Source organism: Macaca mulatta, chromosome 3 (genome assembly GCF_049350105.2).
Source record: "Macaca mulatta isolate MMU2019108-1 chromosome 3, T2T-MMU8v2.0, whole genome shotgun sequence".
Classification (NCBI taxonomy): Eukaryota; Metazoa; Chordata; class Mammalia; order Primates; family Cercopithecidae; genus Macaca; species Macaca mulatta.
This window is the reverse complement of record NC_133408.1, coordinates 37,387,256-37,406,234: the sequence shown is the minus strand read 5'-3', so window position 1 is coordinate 37,406,234 and position 18,979 is coordinate 37,387,256. Positions and strand designations below refer to the sequence as shown.

Here is an 18,979-nt window from a genome sequence, read left to right as displayed (position 1 = left end):
AATAAAGGCAATTAAGTAGGTAAATATAAAATACAGTATAATTGTTTTTGAGAACTCTTTTCTCCAATTTGTTTTAAAAGGCAATTGCATAAAGCAATAATTATAAAACTATAAAACTTTGTCGATAGGCTTACATAAATATGTAATTTATAAGGCAAAAAAAGCATGCAAGTGAGAAAAATATTATGTATATGTTTGAAATTATGCCAGGATTAACCTGAACTGAATTTTAAGTTATTTGTTATGATCCTGAGGAGAACCACTAAGAAAGTCAAAAATTATACTAAAAGAAACAATGAGAATGATACATTAAAAAAAAATCCATTTAACACAAAAGAAAGCAGTCATGAAGGAATTAAGGAACAAAAAATATATAAGATCTATAGAAAACAAATAATGAAATGGTATAGTTAAATCTTATTACATAAATGTAAATAAATATAAATGAATCAGACACTAATCAAAAGGTGCAGATTAACAGTATAGACTGAGAAAAATACACTTGACAACCATATGCTGTCTAGAAGAGACTCACATTAGATACAAAGACACAAATCAGTTTAAAATAAAAGGATGGGAAAAGATGTATTATGAAAACAGTAATCAAAGGACAGCTATATTAGTATCAGACAAAATGAATTTAAAGACAAAAATTGTTACTAGAAAGAAACGGAAATTCTATAATAATAAGAGGGTCAATTCAGCAGGTAAATATAACAATTTATAAATATGTATGCAACTAATTACAGGGGCCCAAAATACATAAAACTAAAACTGAGAAACGGAAACAATAGTTGAATACTTCAATTTTCAATAACGAATAGAACAAGTAGAAAGAAGATCAACAAAAATACAGAAGACTTAAATAACACTGCCAATCAACTTACCTTAACACACATCTAAAGCACACTCCACACAATGGCAGCAAAATAGTCATTCTTCTCAAGCTACTATAGAACCCAAGATAAGTCATATGCTGGACCATAAAGAATTAGCAGATTTAAAAGGATTAAAATCCTATAAAGTGTATTTACCAACAATAATGCAGTTATTTCTAAACATGGGTCAAAGAAAATTTTTTTAAAAATTACAAGGGGAATGAGCAAGTATTTTAATCTGAATAACAGAAATACAACTCATGTCAAAATGTATGGGGTGCAGCTAATACAAGACTTAGAAAAAATGTATAGTATTACATTCCTATATTGAAGAAAAAATCTCAGATCAATAATCTAAGAATTCACCTTTAAAATGTAAAAAGTAAACCGTATCAAGGGAAAACAGAATGAAGAAAATAAAGATGATAGGAGACATTAAAGAAATGTAAAACAGAAAAACAATAGAGGAAAAATCAAAAGGTGGTTCTTTAAAAACAAAATTGGCAAACCCTTGGGAAAAGAGAAAAAAACAGACCACAAAAATCAGGAATGAGAGATGATTACCACTGACCCCTCAGAAATTCGAAAGATAAAGAAATATTAACAACTTTATGCCAACAAATTTAACAACTTAGACAAATTCCTAAAAAGTCACAAATGACCAAAACTGACTAAAGGAGGAATAGAAAATCTGAATATATCTACAAGTACAAAAATTAAATGAGCATTTAAAATACGTTGCCACAAAGAAAAACCCAGGCTCAGATTCCTTCACTGGGGAATTTCACCAAACACTTAAAGAGGAAATAATACTAATACTCCACAAATTCCTCTGAGAAGTATAAGAATTAGATTTAAGAACATTACTCATATCTCATTCTAGAATATTCCCACTCATTATGGGATGCAATAACACCCTGATAGCAAAGCCAGACAAATTATTACCAGAAAGGAAAACTACAAACCAATATCCCTCACAAATACAGATGCCAAAATCCTCAATAAAATATTAGTGAACCAAATTCAATATATAAAAAAGATGATAAGCCATCTTTTTTAATTACCCCAGAAATGTGAGGTTGTTTTAACAGCTAAAAATCAATTGAAGTAATATATCATATTAATACAGAATAAAAACCATACGAACATCTCATTAGGTACAGAGAAAACATTTGACAAAATCCAATGCGCATTCAAGATAAAAATTCTCAGCAACCTTAGAATAGAACCTGATAAAGAACATGTGCAAAAAAGCCTACGGTGAATATCATACATATTGGTGAAAGACCAAATTCTTTTCCTCTAAGACAGGGTAAAAGGCACGGATCTCCACTGTCATCTCTTCTATTCAACACAACACTGGAAGCTCTAACCACCCAAGAAAAAGAAATAGAAGGCATCCAGTTTGTAAAGAAAGTGGTGAAATTGTCTTTATTTGAAGATGATATGATCCTATATACAGAAAATCCCAAAGAGTCCACAAAAATACTATTAGAACTAATTTTTTAAAAGCACATGTAGTTCACAGGATATAATACAAGATCAATATATAAAAACCAATTATATTTCTATAGGTAAGCAACAAACAATCTGGAAGTAAAATTAAAAGACACATTCACAATAGCATTTAAAAAATACATACAAATAAAGGTAACGTAAGAACAAGACTTGCACTGTAAAAATTACAAAGCTTTGAAGAAAATTAAAGATTTTTTAAAATGATGAGACATTCAATATTTATGGATTGAAAGACTCAATATTGTTAAAATAGCAATTCTCCCCAAATTGATCCATACATTCAAAATATTCCCTATCAAATTCCAGGAGGCTTATTCTCACAGAAATTGATAAGCAGGTCCTAAAATGCAAATGAAAATGCAAAACATTTAGAATAACCAAAACAATTTTGAAAAACAAATTTGGAGATCTTTTTTAAATTTCAAATCTTATATAAAGGTACAGTGATCAAAGCATTATAGTACTAATAAAAATCATAGGCATTGGTCAATGGCACATAATTAAGAATCCAGCAATAAATTCTTATGTTTATTATCCATTGATTTTTAACAAACATGCCAAGGCAATACACTAGGGAATGGATAATATGTTCACCAAATAAAACCAGAACAATTGGATATCCATATGCAAAAAGATTATCTTAGACCCTCTCACATCATACACAAAGTTAACTCAAAATGAGGGGCGGGGGAGAAGTGGAGGAGAGACTGACTCCATTTATTTGTGAGAAAGGGAGGAGAACAAAATCTCTGTCTGGTAATCCAGAGAATTCTTCTGGATCTTACCCAAGACCAAGCGCAGTACCTATAGGAGTCTGCAAGAACCAGTGTTCCCGGGCTGAGGGTGCCCCCTAAGGCAGATATGGCTTACCCAACTCCTTTTGAGTATCTGGAAAGCCTTCCCAAGAAGGATGGGCACAAATAAGCCCAAATGATGAACACTACAATAAATACCTAACTCTTTAAAGCTCAGATACTGACAAACATCCACAGGCATCAAAACCATCTGGGAAAACATGACCTCACAAACTGAACCAAATAAGGCAACACAGAAAAATCCTTGAAGAACAGATATACATGACCTTTCAGAAAACTCAAAATAGCTGTTCTGTAGAAACTCAAAGAAATTCAAGATAACACAGAGAAAAAATTCAGAATACTATCAGATAAATTTAATAGAGATTGAAATAATTTAAAAGAATCAAGCAGAAATTCTGGAGCTGAAAAATGCAACTGAAGTACTGAAGGATGCAACAGAATCACATTTATTTTAACTTCTAGCCCATTCATTTTAACGGCTATGTAGTATTCTGATCTGCAAATAATCCAGTTTTATCTACTCTTTCCTGATATTCCCTTCAGTTGTTTTTTACTTGACTGTGCTACAATGAACATTTCTATATAGATACCACTTCACATAGAGTAAAGGAAACTAAAAAATAACATGTTGGCAAGAATGTAAAAAAGTTGGAACTCTCAAACATTTCTGGTAAGTATACGTACAATGGTGCAGCCACTGTGAAAAACATTTTGGCATTTGCTCATAAAGCTAAATACAGAATTATCACATGACTGAGCAACTTCACTCCTGGGTATATGTCCAAAATAATTGAAAATAGGGGCCGTGTGTGGTGGCTCATACCTGTAATCCCAGCACTTTGGGAGGGTGAGGCGGGTGGATCACCTGAGGTCAGAAGTTCAAGACCAGGCTGGCCAACATGATGAAAGTCCGCCTCTACTAAAGACACAAAAAATTAGCTGGGTGTGGTGGCGGGCACCTGTAATCCCAGCTACTCAGGAGGCTGAGACAGGAGAATCACTTGAGCCTAGGTGGCGGAGATTGCGGTGAGCTGAGATCACGCCACTGTACTCCAGCCTGGGCAACGAGAGCAAAACTCCGTCTCAAACAACAACAACAACAACAAAATTGAAAACAGGAACTCAAACAGATACCTGTAAGTCAGTGTTCATCACGAGCGATATTCGCAACAGCCAAAAGGAGCAAACAACCCAAGTGTCCATCAACAGATGAATGAATATATAAAATGTAAGATAGATATATATATATATATACTCACACACACACACATACTGGAATATTATTATTCAGCCAAAAAAGGAGTTAAGTTCTGTTACATGCTATAATATGAATGAATCTTGAAAACATTATGAGAATAAAATTATTAAATGTTATATACAAAAAGATATGTGTTGTATGATTTTACATAAATACCTAGAATAGACAAATTCATAGAGACAAAAAGTAGATGAGAAGTTACCAGGGTTGGAGGGAGGAAGAAATGGGAAATTATTGCTTAAAAGTTGCAGTTTCTGTTTGAAATGACAAAGACGTTTTGGAAATAAATAATGGTGATGACCATACTACACTGAATATGATGAATGTCACTGAATTGTACTTTTTAAAGGGTTAAAATGACAAATTCTATGCTATATGTGCGTATATATATTTTACCACCATAAAAGTATATTTAAAAAAAAAAAAAACTAACAGAGTCATGTCAAAAGGTCACAAGGCCCAACTTAAAGGCACCCCAACTGGACAAATATTTGACAATTTGAGTTTCAATAAAAATGAATGACTGACATGAATTAAACACCTCAAGTGTATTTTAAAGTCTCATAAGTTAATAATGATAATACGTTTCTAAGAAATCACTGATCACAAGTGGAATCTGCTAGAGTACATGGGGTTCATTATGCTTTTTACTTTTGTAAAGTATGAAAATGTCTGTTATGCAAATGTTTTAAGCATTCAGTTATTGATTAGAACTGAATTTATGGATTTATGTGGACATGATGGGCATCTTTATAATACTGATACTTTCCATCATGAATGTGGTACACAGGTGCATTTGTCTTCATAAAGGCCTTGTATAGTCTTTGTTGAATTTAAGCTTAGGTAGCATATATATGTAGTAACTACTTGATACACACACTTTTAAAAATATTTCAGTTGTTGGCCAAACATGGTGTTGACACCTGTGATCCCATTACTTTGGGAGGCCAAGGCGGCTGCATTGCTTGAGCTCAGGAGTTTGAGACCAGCCTGGGCAATATGGCAAAACCTCACCTCTACAAAATATATAAAAATTAGCTGGGCATGGTGGTACACACCAGCTACTCAGGAGACTGGGGCAGAAGGATCACTTAAACCCGGGAAGCGGAGATTGCAGTGAGTCATGATCATGCACTGCACCCTAACCTAGGAGACAGAGCAAGACTCTGTCTCAAAATAAATAAATAAATAAGTTAACAGGATATATGTATATACTCTTATTCTTTTCTCTGAAAGCCAGTGCCACTGTACATATATATACTTTTAAATTGTTTTAAAACATATTCTGGGTATAATAATTCCTTTCTGGAAAGAAATTTTTTATTCTACAGCAGCAAACATAAAGAAAAAAAAAAAAAAAACAATTACACTTCCAAACGTACACTTAAGCAAGATCTCCAGAAATAATTCTATTCTCTATGATAGGGCATGTTTTACTTCCGGCAATGTTAGAAGAAACTGCTTATATTCAAAGTCTGTTTCTAAGTCCTGCACAATGGAACAAAGGTCATGTGTGGTTGATAGGATGGAGGTAAAGAATGACAGAAAAGCCATTTTTTTTTTTATTTTTATTTTTATTTTTATTTTTATTTTTTTTTTTTTTGAGACGGAGTCTTGCTCTGTCACCCAGGCTGGAGTGCAGTGGCCAGATCTCAGCTCACTGCAAGCTCCGCCTCCCGGGTTTACGCCATTCTCCTGCCTCAGCCTCCCGAGTAGCTGGGACTACAGGCGCTCGCCACCGCGCCCGGCTAGTTTTTTTTTGTATTTTTAGTAGAGACGGGGTTTCACCGTGTTAGCCAGGATGGTCTCGATCTCCTGACCTCGTGATCCGCCCGCCTCGGCCTCAGAAAAGCCATTTTTAAGAGTTGACTGCTATGGAGTCTATCGATTATTTTTCTGGCTAGCTCAGGGCAAATATTACAAGAAAACAAATAAATTGCAGAAGACATAGCACCTCTTTATGTAACCTTCCTTCTAGTTCATTTTTGTCCCCTCTTGATTTGGTATGAAGTTTGATTTTGTGTCCAAAGTTTTTATACTCTATTCTAAATTTGACCTGGTGTACAAGGTTTAAGAATTACCCAAAGAGCAGCCAGGCGCGGTGGCTCATGCCTGTAATCCCAGCACTTTGGGAGGCCGAGGCAGGCGGATCACAAGGTCAGGAGATCAAGACCATCCTGGCTAACATGGTGAAACCCTGTCTCTACTAAAAATACAAACATTAGCTGAGCGTGGTGGTGTGCACTTGTAGTCCCAGCTACTTGGGAGGCTGAGGCAGGAGAACGGCGTGAACCTGGGAGGCAGAGCTTGCAGTGAGCCGAGATTGCACCACTGCATTCCAGCCTGGGCAACAGAGCGAGACTCTGCCTCAAAAAAAAAAAAAAGAAGTAGTAGTATTCAAAAAGCGATGGTAGCTAACAAACTTCCAGAACTCCAAATTTTGAAAACAGCCATAGTAGACATTGGCTCTGTGGAAGAGTGACATTTTCTGTTGGGTGCTTAAAAATTAATTTGTTAGAGTCCACTATTTTACTTTCACTTGTCAGAAAACATATTCATTTCCTAGGGCTACCACAACAAAATGCCACAAACTGAATGCCCTAAAACAACAGATATTTATTCTCTCAGCTCTGGAGGCCAGAAGTCCAAGATCAAGATGCCAGTAGCTTTGGTTCCTTCCTGAGGGCTCAAAGGGAGAATTTGTTCCACCTTTCTCCTAGCTTCTGGTGGTTCCAACAATACTTGGCATTATTGACTTTGGCAGCATACCTCCAATATCTGCTTCCATCTGCACATGGCATTATCCCTGTGTGTCCCTATGTCCAAAGCCCCCTCATCATATAAGGTTACCAGTCATTGGATTATAGTCCAGTCTAATCCTGTATGACCTCATGTTACTTAATTACATCTGCAAAATCCCTATTTCCAAATAAAGTCACATTCATAGGTGAAAATAATTTTTCTGGAGTGACACTATTTAACTCAGTATAGGAAAGATGCTTCCAGATAAATTTTGCACAACAGTAACAGGATGCACAGTTCTTACAATATTGGCTTAGATAGTTGTAATTAGATCAGTAAAGTCATTGTCAGTAGTAAACATTTAAAAGGCTGATGAGCAAATCCAAACTCTTTTATAGAGATACATTTGACATTCTAAATAAATAAACATGATTCTCTACAACCCTGCTATTCAAAGTGTAGTCTGTAGGGCAGGCTGTCAGAAAGGGTACCCTGGAACCCTCCAGCATGAAGCTGAAGCTGCAGATCACAGTTAGAATTTCTTCTCACATTTTACCACAAGCAGCATGAAGAATCCAAGCAGTACCTTCAACAATTTGCTTGGAAATCTCCTCCTAAATAGCCAACTTCATCACTTACAAAATCTGCTTTCCATAGAGCTCTAGGACACAATTCAGCTACAGTTTCTGCCACTGTATAACAATGATCCACTTTCCCCCACTTTCCAATAACAAGCTCATTTCCTTCTGAGCCCTCACCAGCAGTCTTTAATATCTATATTAAACACTTGAACAGTCTGTTCAAGGCAACCCGGGTTTTTTGAATCGTGTACCTCAAAATTTTTCAGGCCTCTACCCACTGACCATTTCTAAAGCCGCTTCCACATTTTCAGATACTTGTTACCACTGCACCCCACTTCCAGGTACCAACTTCCATGTTAGTTTTTTTTGTTTTGTTTTTTGATTTCTGTTGCCCAGGCTGTGGAGCGCAGTGGCACGATCACAGCTCACTGCTCCCACTACCTCCCGGGCTCAATTCTCCTGCCTCAGCCTCCTGAGTAGCTGGGACTACAGACTTGAGCCACCACACCCAGCCTGTATTAGTTTTCTATTGCTCTTGTAACAAACTACCATAGACCTATATAGGTATAGACCTAAGTCCAAAATATGAGTCTAAAGGAACAACAGTCAAGGTGATGGCAGAGCTGCACTTCCTGCTGTCCCTGGCTCACGGCCCCATTCCTCCATCTTCAATGTCACGGGTGCAGCATTTTCTCTTACTCTGCTTTGTTCTGTTTATGTCTCGTAGTTGTCTTCTCTTTAAATATCCTTTTTCCTCCCTCTTATAAGGACACTTGTGATTGCATTTGGAGCCCACCCAGATAATCCAGGATAATCTCCCCATCTCAAAATCTTTAATCATATCTGTAGTCTCATTTTATCACTGAAGGTAACATTCACTGGTTCTAGGAATTAGAACCTGGATAACATTGGTGTAACATTATTTAGCCTTCCACATTTGTCTAGAATGCTATTCTCCCCCCACTCCTTTACCTCTGCCCTTATTCCTCCCAGCACTCATTCCTTGTGGTCCTTCTTGGTCCTTCTGTCAGCTTTTACTTATAATGTGATTTCCTGAGAGGCCTTTCCAAACTACCCTAGCAAAAAGTTGACCCCATCAGTGATTCTGTATCACAGGATAATGCTATTTCCTTTCCTGCAGGTATCAGAGCTGCTATTAATTGTATTCACTCATGTGTTTACTTATTGATTACCAGCTTTCCCACTGGAATGTAAACTCCATTTGGGCAGGCCACCTTCCTTTTATCATCTGTATACTGTAGCATCAAGCATGTGCCTGACACAGTAGGTATTCAACAAATACACACTGACTCAGTATGATAGAAATCTCATTTAAAATTGCATCCCATAATATTATAGTTACATATATCATATTTTATAAAATTCTTCCCTTTATCAACTCTTAAAAACATCAATGAATAATTTTTAATATCTCATCTCCACTAATGCATAAAACAGCTTATATGTTTCAAATTAGAAGGTACACACAACTACTACCTATGTGGTATTACATTATCACAGTTTTAATATTCAAGAAATTCAACTTTTCTGAATGAGATTTAATAACAACTCTTCAGGAGGCTAAGATGGGAGGTTCACTTGATCCTAGGAGTTTGAGAGTCCAACAAGCTATGATCTCGCCACTGCACTCCAGTCTGGGCAACAAAATGAGACCCAGTCTCTTAAAACAAAATTTTCTTTTTTTTAATCTTCAATCACATAGTGTTTGACAGATGAGATTCCATAGGTTTGGTTTAGACCACTGAGAAAATAAGAGTCATTCAACCTCAGAACTTCACATACATAAAAATATATACACATCCACAGCATTTATAAATAGAAAGAAATTTAACAGTGAACCTTATACCATCTCATTGTATAGCTAAAATAACTGAAGACTAGAGAAGCTACTCTGGTCAGTCACAAATGTGGTACAGTCACAGAGCCAGAAGTGAGAACCCCAGTCTCCAGATTCCCAGAGTCCCTTCTGTCTGAACATAAATATAGAATAAAATTAGGATAATGTAGATTTGTATTAACATAGTGGTTGACAGCATGAGCTATGCAGCTAAACAACTTTGGTTTGAATCTCGTTCTCTCAATAGCAAATTATATAATTTCTATGGAGCACATTTTTCTCGTGTGTAAAACAAGGATTATATTAGCTACTTAATAGGGTTGTGAGGATTAAGCAAATTATAACGTGTACAATGTTCAAAATGGTACTGACATGTAGTAAACACTGCATGGACTTTATCAAGTATTTTATTAAGCAACAGACTTTTTCCATTTTTATCGTGGCAATAGACATGTAACAAAAAGTTACCATCTTAATCATTAAGTGTACAGTTCGGTGATACTACATACATTCATATTGTTGTGTAATCATCACCACTATACATTTCCAGAATTCTCTTAAGCAATATACTTTCACACACACAAAAATACAATAGGAATTATCATTTATCCTCAAAACAGACCTGGGTACAGGATTAAAAACTCCACTGTGATTGGCATATGCAACTCTTACATGATGCTGGAGGTGTGAGATTCTGTTATAAACAGGAGACAGTTTTAGAAGGATCTGATCGTTGCTGGTGCCAGTTGCCAAAAAGGAGACAGAGCTTCAGAAATGGAACAACCTTCATCAGGGTGAGCGCCTACGAGGAGATGGGAGAAGACAGCCCACCTCTGGACTTTGAGGAGAGGAGGAATCTCTAAAGGAATTCAGGGGTGGGTAGGGAGGGAGGATGAGGCCATGCATGAGGGCTACTAAAGGTCCTCTGTGCCTTCTGAAGGTAAAGGGAAAACTAGGAAAAATCTCAGTGGGCAACCCCTAGTACACATATAGAGGTACCCTGCACAAAGGTGTCTAGCTTGGGGATAAGAGTGGGGGCTGAAATCATGCCCTAGCACCATGCACACCAACTTGGGGCTGGTCCAGAGGCATGTCAGCCAAGAGCAAACATATGCTCACTTGGGAAACCATTTTTGAAATGTGAAAAGCCACTTACTGCACTTCAGATAGCTGAGCAACCATCTCAACTAACTGAAGATGAATGTGCCATAGCTCTAAAGTTAGAATGCCTGAATTCGTGATTCATGGTGCTCTCTGGGTTTTCCTCTCTTTATTACTCTGTAGCATTCAGTAAAGATGTATTTAAACATGACAGCCTTGTGTCAGTTATGACATATGTTATCTATTCTTGGGCCAAAACGTTGAAGAGGGAGCAGCATCCAGTCCCCCAAAAGATAAACATGGTGATAGCGCTGCCATCAGCAGAAAACCTGCAAGAAGTCAAGTCCCTGGGACTCACTGGAGGCTGCCCAGTACAGCTGCACTCCCTACCTACGGGAGCTGAACTGGAAAATCTGGGCTTGATTTTCATTAGGAAAGCAGCATTGCCTTGTAAATGGTGAACAGGTGGACTGGGCATAGTTCCAGAAGGAAAATGTTTATAGAAGCTCAGAGTCTACTTCCATGAGAATCTCTCAGCAGAGAACATGGAAAATAATTCAAACATCATGAGTAGCCTAGGAGAAACTAGAAATTACTTCTAGACAGCTCTGCTAACTCTAAACAAAATATGACTGTGTCTTGAAATGATTTCAAGAGTCTGACAAAAAGCTATATAAAGCTAAATCACATTCTAGCCTACAAAACCTCAACTTTAACTCTTTTAAAGGAAACATTTTTGTTGTACGTATTCAGAAATTCCTGATAGCTAAGATTACAATCTACATGGTACTAAAAGTATCACCAAAACCAAATCTCTAATAGAGTATAAAACCAAATCTTGCACATCTTTGTATCACTAACCTTATACAATCAGTTATGATATAGAAATTAGAATATAGATAATTTGGCTGGATTATGATAATTTGGCTGGATGCTAATACATAAAACAAGTCTTTTTTCTGCTATCCAATATTTTTTAAAAGTTATCAATTTTAACATAAGTGGTCCCATGATTTTTTTTTTTTTAATTATACTTTGAGTTCTAGGGTACATGTGCATAACGTGCAGGTTTGTTACATATGTATAGGTCCCATGATTTTCTATCTCTACCTACTCAGTCCTGTTAAAAGAAATATTTTCCCATTGTTTATTTGATTAATATTACTAACAAGTGGAATTCTATAACATTATTTACCACAGCTTCCCTCATGTGGAAAAAAAATTCCATGCAGAGCGAAGAGAGAGCACATGTATTTCGATTCTACTAGAGAATTTTACAAAAGTATCACTACTAACTAACCTACACATCTGACAGAGTCATTAAAGTGCTGAAATAAAGGGTGTAAAAATCATACAAGCAAACAAAAATTTGGTCTAAAGCAATTTTGTTATTGAGAGTTATTACAATCCCTTACTAATCGCCACAAAATATGATCTCCATCTCACCTAATGATATGTGCAATAAAATGTCTGATAAGAATTATAAAGGAAAATAAAGTAGGTAAAGGGAAAAAGAGATACATACTGGGGCTATATTTTGGTGGGCAGGGAAGTGAGAGGTTGACTGAGAGCTGAAATAAGATGGAAAGAAATGGCAAGTCACCTTGTTTTAAAGAACATTCCAGGCAGAGAGACCAGCAGGTGCAATGGGTCTGAGGCTAAAGCATGAAGATTCTGGAGTTTTATTTATTAGAAACAAGGATGAAAGTTTTTAAACAATAGTAGAAAAAAACTTATTGTCCACTAACAGTAAAAAAATAAACATTTTTATGTTCATTACTTAAGAAAATAAGTATCTTCATCAAAAAATAAAATGGGAATTTTCTTCTCCAATATATATATGAAATGGAAATTTTAAGTTACTCGCATTTGTTTTTTAATAAAGCTTTCACCTGTATCAGGATCTATAACACATTCACAGCGTAACTTCCAATTGGTTAAAAATAAGTTTTTGATTCATTCTATAGATATTTCAACAGTCTTACAAGGGAAGTATTATCAATTCATAGAGGAGAAAAACTGAGGCTCAGAAAAAGCCCATAACTTGCCTAAGACAACGTGAGTGGAAAGTGGTAGAATCCATACCTGAATCCAGGTCTCCTGACCCAAAATTCAGGGTCTGTTCCCTCTGACACGCTTAATATTGAAACAGTACTGACAAAGTGTTTGTGTTTGATGTTTCAGGTGTCTCTAGAAACAGCACATCTACTTTCTCCAGAATGTCACACTTTAAGCCCAGGAACTGGGTTTTCCGCATCCTGAAGAAGGCAGCAGGGCATATGCCATAGACAGGTGAAAGTCTCTCATCCATTTACTCAACAATTACTTTCTGATTCCACTATCTGCTACATACTACAGGTATTGCAGTGAGTAAAATATAAGCATACATATATGTGTGTATCTATGTGAGTGTGCATATAGGCTTCAAACGTATATATTTATGTATACTGGTGTATTTATATACATATGTACGTGTAGGTATAAGTGCAGCAGATAAACATATCTGCTACATTTGAATGTTGGAAATTCAACATGTGGCAAAGGAAGCTACAGTTAATCTAATAGCATATCTCAAAATGGTTATGTAGAACACGAAGTCACTGTTCGAGGGTAGGATGCATAACAAGAGTAGAGATGTCTGTCTTCAGAAAAGCTTGGGAAACACTGGATTAGACAACATTAAATTTATTCGCTCTAGCATTTCTCAAAGCCTTCAGTATGAGTATACGCTGTGACTCTTCTAAAAGCATATAGTATGCAGTCTTTCCCAAATTTATTGAACCACAGAATCCTTTTTGGAAAAGCATCCCTGAAAAAAATTAGTACTCTTCAGAGTGTCCTTCAGCACATGTTATTAAAAATCAAAGTTTTATAAAATAAAAATGAAAAACAGAGTATATTTCAGTCACTACTACGGAACCTGCTAATGACTATAAAGCAGTAAAAAGTATACATAAAAAATACTAGAAGATCAAGTTTAAGAAATACATAATAGGCCGGGCGCAGTGGCTCACGCCTGTAATCCCAGCACTTTGGGAGGCCAAGGCGGGAGGATCACGAGGTCAGAAGATCGAGACCACCCTGGCTAACACGGTGAAACCCCGTCTCTACTAAAAATACAAAAAATTAGCCGGGTGTGCTGGCGGGCGCCAGTAGTCCCAGCTACTCGGGAGGCTGTGACAGGAGAATGGCATGAACCCAGGAAGCGGAGCTTGCAGTGAGCCGAGATTGCGCCTCTGCACTCCAGTCTGGGTGACAGAGCGAGACTCCGTCCCCCCTCCCAAAAACAAACAAACAAAAAAAAAAAAAAAAAAAAAAGAAATACATAATAAAGTTTGGCATTTAAAAATAAAAACATTAAAACAATATTAAAGTTCTCTTTCATGAATAGCTGTAAAATAAGTTTCATTTCAAATAAATATAGTGATAACTGCTAATTCTACCTAATCATAGCCTAAGCTAAGTCTGTATAAAATAAAAAAATTTAACTTATAGGCTTCAAGTAAAACCTCAGTAGTTCTATAAGGATAATACATGATTGAAATCATTTAAAATATAAAAGGTTTTAATGTCTTATATTCTGAAATATAAGAATGTGTTGTGACCCGTAAGACTGACTCCAGCTGAAGGATTTGAACACGTTTCTCTGAAGAGAAAATATTTTTAAAGGCACTGTTTACTGTTGTCCTTTGGATGAGATCCATTTGTGAAAGGACTACTCTAGTTAAATTATTCAAATAATACTGACATTTAATAGGCTCTATGCATCAAAGATGTTTGACAATCATTAACCTTTTAGGGCTACAGTAATTTGTGCAATTAACTTGGGAGAAATTATTTTTCTCAGTCATGTAATTAATTGTCCATGCCTCTTTAAAGAATTCTTGTACCTGAACTAAAAGTTACATGAAAATACCAAGACCATCCAGTTTAAGATCAGGTCCTCAACACAGAGACCACACAATTAGCCAGATACTTTTTAAGTGTCTCAGATAAGCACAAAATCTGATTACATGGAGGCCAAAGAGAGATGGCTAAAACTGCTTCACATCTTTTTATTCTTTTATTAAAGACTTCCAAATTGGGGGTGGGAGATCACCCTTTTTAATAGAAACAGGGTCTTGCTCTGTCACCCAGGCTGGAGTGCAGTGGCACAATCATAACTCACTGCAATCTTGACCTCTGGGGCTCAAGGGATCCTTCCATCTCAGTCTCCCTAGTAGCCGGAACCATAGGCACATGCCACTATACCATGCTAATTTTTTTATATTTTGGTAGTGACAGGGTCTCACTCTTGTCCAGGCTGGTCTCGTGCTCCTGGCTCAATTGATCCCCCCACCTCAGCCTTTCAAATTGCCAGGATTATAGGCCTGAGCCACTGCACTCAGCTTTCATCCCATTTCTAAATTCATAATTTTAAATGGGATTTTTTTAGCTGAAATACAAGGATTTAAGACAACATTTTATTAGTAAAGTGGGAGAATGGGTGATTTACTAGTAATATAACTGGTTGATACCTAATAGGTATTCATAAGTTCGGGATAAAGTGAGAAGATAGAAAGGTAATCTTTCTTTTTACCCAAAATAAGCTTGAAAAGTAGAAGAGAATATATGTTGATCACAAGTCAACAAACACACAATAAAACAGAAATCTACTGAATTAAAAACCAATCCACAGGTATCTCTTGGGTGACTACCACTCAATGAATCAGATGTTGTGAAAAATGCCCCAAAAAAGTATTCATGTTGTGAGACACTAGATGTGTGATGATTTCTCTACATGTTTTGCCAATATTTCCAACCGTTTCCTCAAAATATAATTTTGCCAACACAGGGAAAAGTAACATCACGAATCAAACATACTCATTTAAAGGATAATACGTTAAGTATGCTATTCCAAAATTATCGTATCCAAAAATATGATTTTTTAAACCAGGACAATTAAGACTGCAAATATTTCAAAATGTTACCACAGATTATAGCAATCAAAACACTTAGGGCACTGCCTGGCACAAAGTAAGCAGTCCATTGACCTTGGCAATGATTGTGGTGAGGAAGTATATTAGGTTAGAGCCATATAAAAATGCTGATGTTTTATCATATTTCTCTTACTAGTCAGTTTCATATGGCTCAATCCACAGAACAGTAGTTGGCACCACCACTCTGGAGTCAGATATGTGGTTCAAATTCTGTTGTCACCACTTACTAGCCACATGATCTAGAACATGTTAAGTTCTTTGAGCCTAGGTTTTGTCATCTTTAAAATGCGGATAAAGGGTGAGTGCTGTGGTTTATGCCTATAATCCCAGCATTTTGGGAGGTAGAGGCGGGAGGATCGCTTGAGCCCAGGAGTTGGAGAACAGCCTGGGAAACAAAGGTAGACCCTGTCTCTACAAAAAAATATTTTTAAGTTTGAAAAAAATAAAAATCAGATGAGGATAACTAGTAATACCTATTGCATAGGTTTTTCTTGTGCAGATTGCAAAGGGAAGGTGCTTAGCTTTTTGACTGAGACAGAGTGGGGCATCAATTAAGTATTAGTTATAAATTACTTTAAGACAAATGGTTAAGTTTTAACTGCTTCTGTGCGTATTTATGCTTCTATTATCTGTAGTACTAGTAGGTATCTTTCAAAAATGTCAACTAAAATTTTCAAAAATAATTTCTATGTAAGATAATGGCACTGTACAGACATACACTGACCTTAATTAAATTCAGGTTCTCTAACCATGACTGGATTCTCATTGCAGCCCAATAACCTGCATTTCATGCTCTTTAGAATTTCTGCCACATTCATGATGATGTTTTCCACCCTCTTCCTACTTCAGGCCTGCTGTCTCTCTCCTAACACTGTGGAGGATGTTTTTTCTCATTTTCCAGAGAAGACAGGAGTGAGCAGGTTACCTCTGTTATCACTGCCACCAGACTACATAAGTCCCTCATGTCCGCGTACCTTTCCTGCCTTCTTTTAGGGAAGCTGAGGTACTTTTCTCCTTCCTTCAAAGCATATCCTCTGGGCTCTGGGTCTCAACCCCTTCCACCTCCCTTGGAAAATACAATCCTTCTAGGATCCTTCTCAAATGTCTTTAATGACGTTTAAAACTAAAGCATGCTACAGTATCGCCAGCCTTTAAAACAACCAACACAAAAAGGCTTTTCTTGAGCCTCTGTCTCCCTCAGGTCACTCCCCCTTCCCCGCCCCCTCTCTGTCCTGCTTAGTTGGCATCAGTTTTTGAGAGGGGCTGTCACTGTCACTGCTTCGCCTCCCCTTCACTCTGCAGCCCACAGTCACCAGTGCAGGTGCTGTTTCTCTGAGGCGCTCTCTTTTGCTAAGCCTCAAGTTCATGACTCAGTTCCTAGTGGACTTCACTCACCAGCATATGGGCAATGTAAACTCTGCCCTTCCCCCTCTCCCAACCTGTGTACCACTGGTCCACACCCTCCAGGTGACCACCTCCTCCCACTCACCCCTTGTTCTTGGTTCCCTTTGAGAATACCTATTCCTCTGCCAGTCTCTTCAACACTAAAGTTCCTTTCAGTTCCTTCACGGATTCTCTTCTTACTCTGTGTACTCCCCCCGGAGTAATGTTAATCACACTCCTGACTTCAATTACCATCTCTAAGCACATAACTCCTGCAGCTGACACAGCAAGTTGTCTACCAATATCCATTCTCTCCTTATTTATTAACAGAACTCTGGTTTTGTTTTGAACAGCAATGTGCTCCAGTTTGAAAACAAAAAACATAACCACAAAAGCTTGATTTCTCAGGTTTCCTTGCAGCTAAAGATGGCTCTGTCACAGTTCTGGCCAGTGAAATACAAATGGAAGTCTAATGAGTGTGGTTTCTTTGAAAGCTACTATTTTTCTGATAAGAATTAAAAAGGACAAGTCAACTAGCAGGCCCTTCCCTTTCACCTGACTGAATCACAGATGGAGTTTCTACAGGAGCAGCAGCCACTCTGTTATGATGAAGTCAAAAGCCACGCTCTACAGTACATCAAGAAGACAGAGCCAGCCTCCTTAATGACATAGCCCTCCTACATGACCTGAACTTGAAAATGTTAAAAGTTCAAAGCTTGTACCTTTAAGTTACTTGATTAAGCAGCTGTTCATCTGAATTTGTTACTTGCAGCTGAATACAGTCTCAAGTGATACACCACCAAAGTTGGCCAAATGGAACTGCCAATTCCTCAAACACATACTGTCAGCCTGAATATCTAAGTGCTATTCTGCAAACACTTCAATCTCAACGTAGCTCAAAATGATAGCTTTTCTGCAACTCTTAAAACATTGTATAGGAGACAATGATTTTAAGTCCCTGATCACTGTGAACCATTTAACAACGTTAAAACAATTACATCATGAGATCCTAGCAAGAAATTCCTAAGGATAATGTTCTCCTTTGTATAAGTCAGCTTTATCACCAATCATAGGCCATTTCCAATAAGTACACAGTAACATCTTTATAATGTTGCTGACCTAGTGACAAACTGCACTTACATAAGCCAAACCACAAGATAAACATCATTTTAAGAACTTTTTTTCTGATTATAAAAACAATCCACAGTCATAGAAAAGTTGAAATTCAAATTAGGAGTTTTAAAAGGGTAATAAAAATCATTTGTCACCCCACCTTCAAAGACAACATTTTTGGTACTGGTATATTACTTCCCAATATTAAACACAGGTTCAATATCCCTTATCTGAAAGATTCAGGACCAGAGAGCCTTTGGATTTTGGATCAGGTTTTGGATCTTTTTCAGATCTGGGAATATTTGCCTCATATCAACTAGCTGAGCATCCCAAATAGAAAAATACGAAATCTGAAATGCTCCCATGAGCACTCGGTTTGAGCATCACGTAGGTGCTCAAGAAGTTTTGGATTTTGCAACATTGCAAATTGTGGATTTGGGATGTTCAACCTATATGTATGTGTGTATATATTTCACATATGGTATGTAAATTCTTCATGCTTTTCCATTTATTGTTTGCATTGTAAAATGCCCCCAAAGTCATTATTCTCTGAGGTTACTTGGATCAAAACCAAGTTCATTGAACTTTTTCTTCCTCCTAAATCCCATAAATAGAAGAAAACTACAGAATGAAAACGAACCCACGGCAATAGTAAATGTCCTTGAGGAGTGACACCAGCAGACCCCATTCCCCTCCATCTACGACTAAAGGTCTTCCCACATCCTGTTTCTGAAGCTTGGAACACTCTTA

The 18,979-nt window shown here is 36.9% G+C and overlaps 1 protein-coding gene across 4 annotated transcripts in view; it reads right to left on the bottom strand.

Annotated features, from left to right (window-relative positions):
- SDK1 (sidekick cell adhesion molecule 1) overlaps positions 1 to 18,979 on the bottom strand; it is a 964,538-nt gene that overhangs the window by 864,216 nt on the left and 81,343 nt on the right. The window lies entirely within an intron of this gene.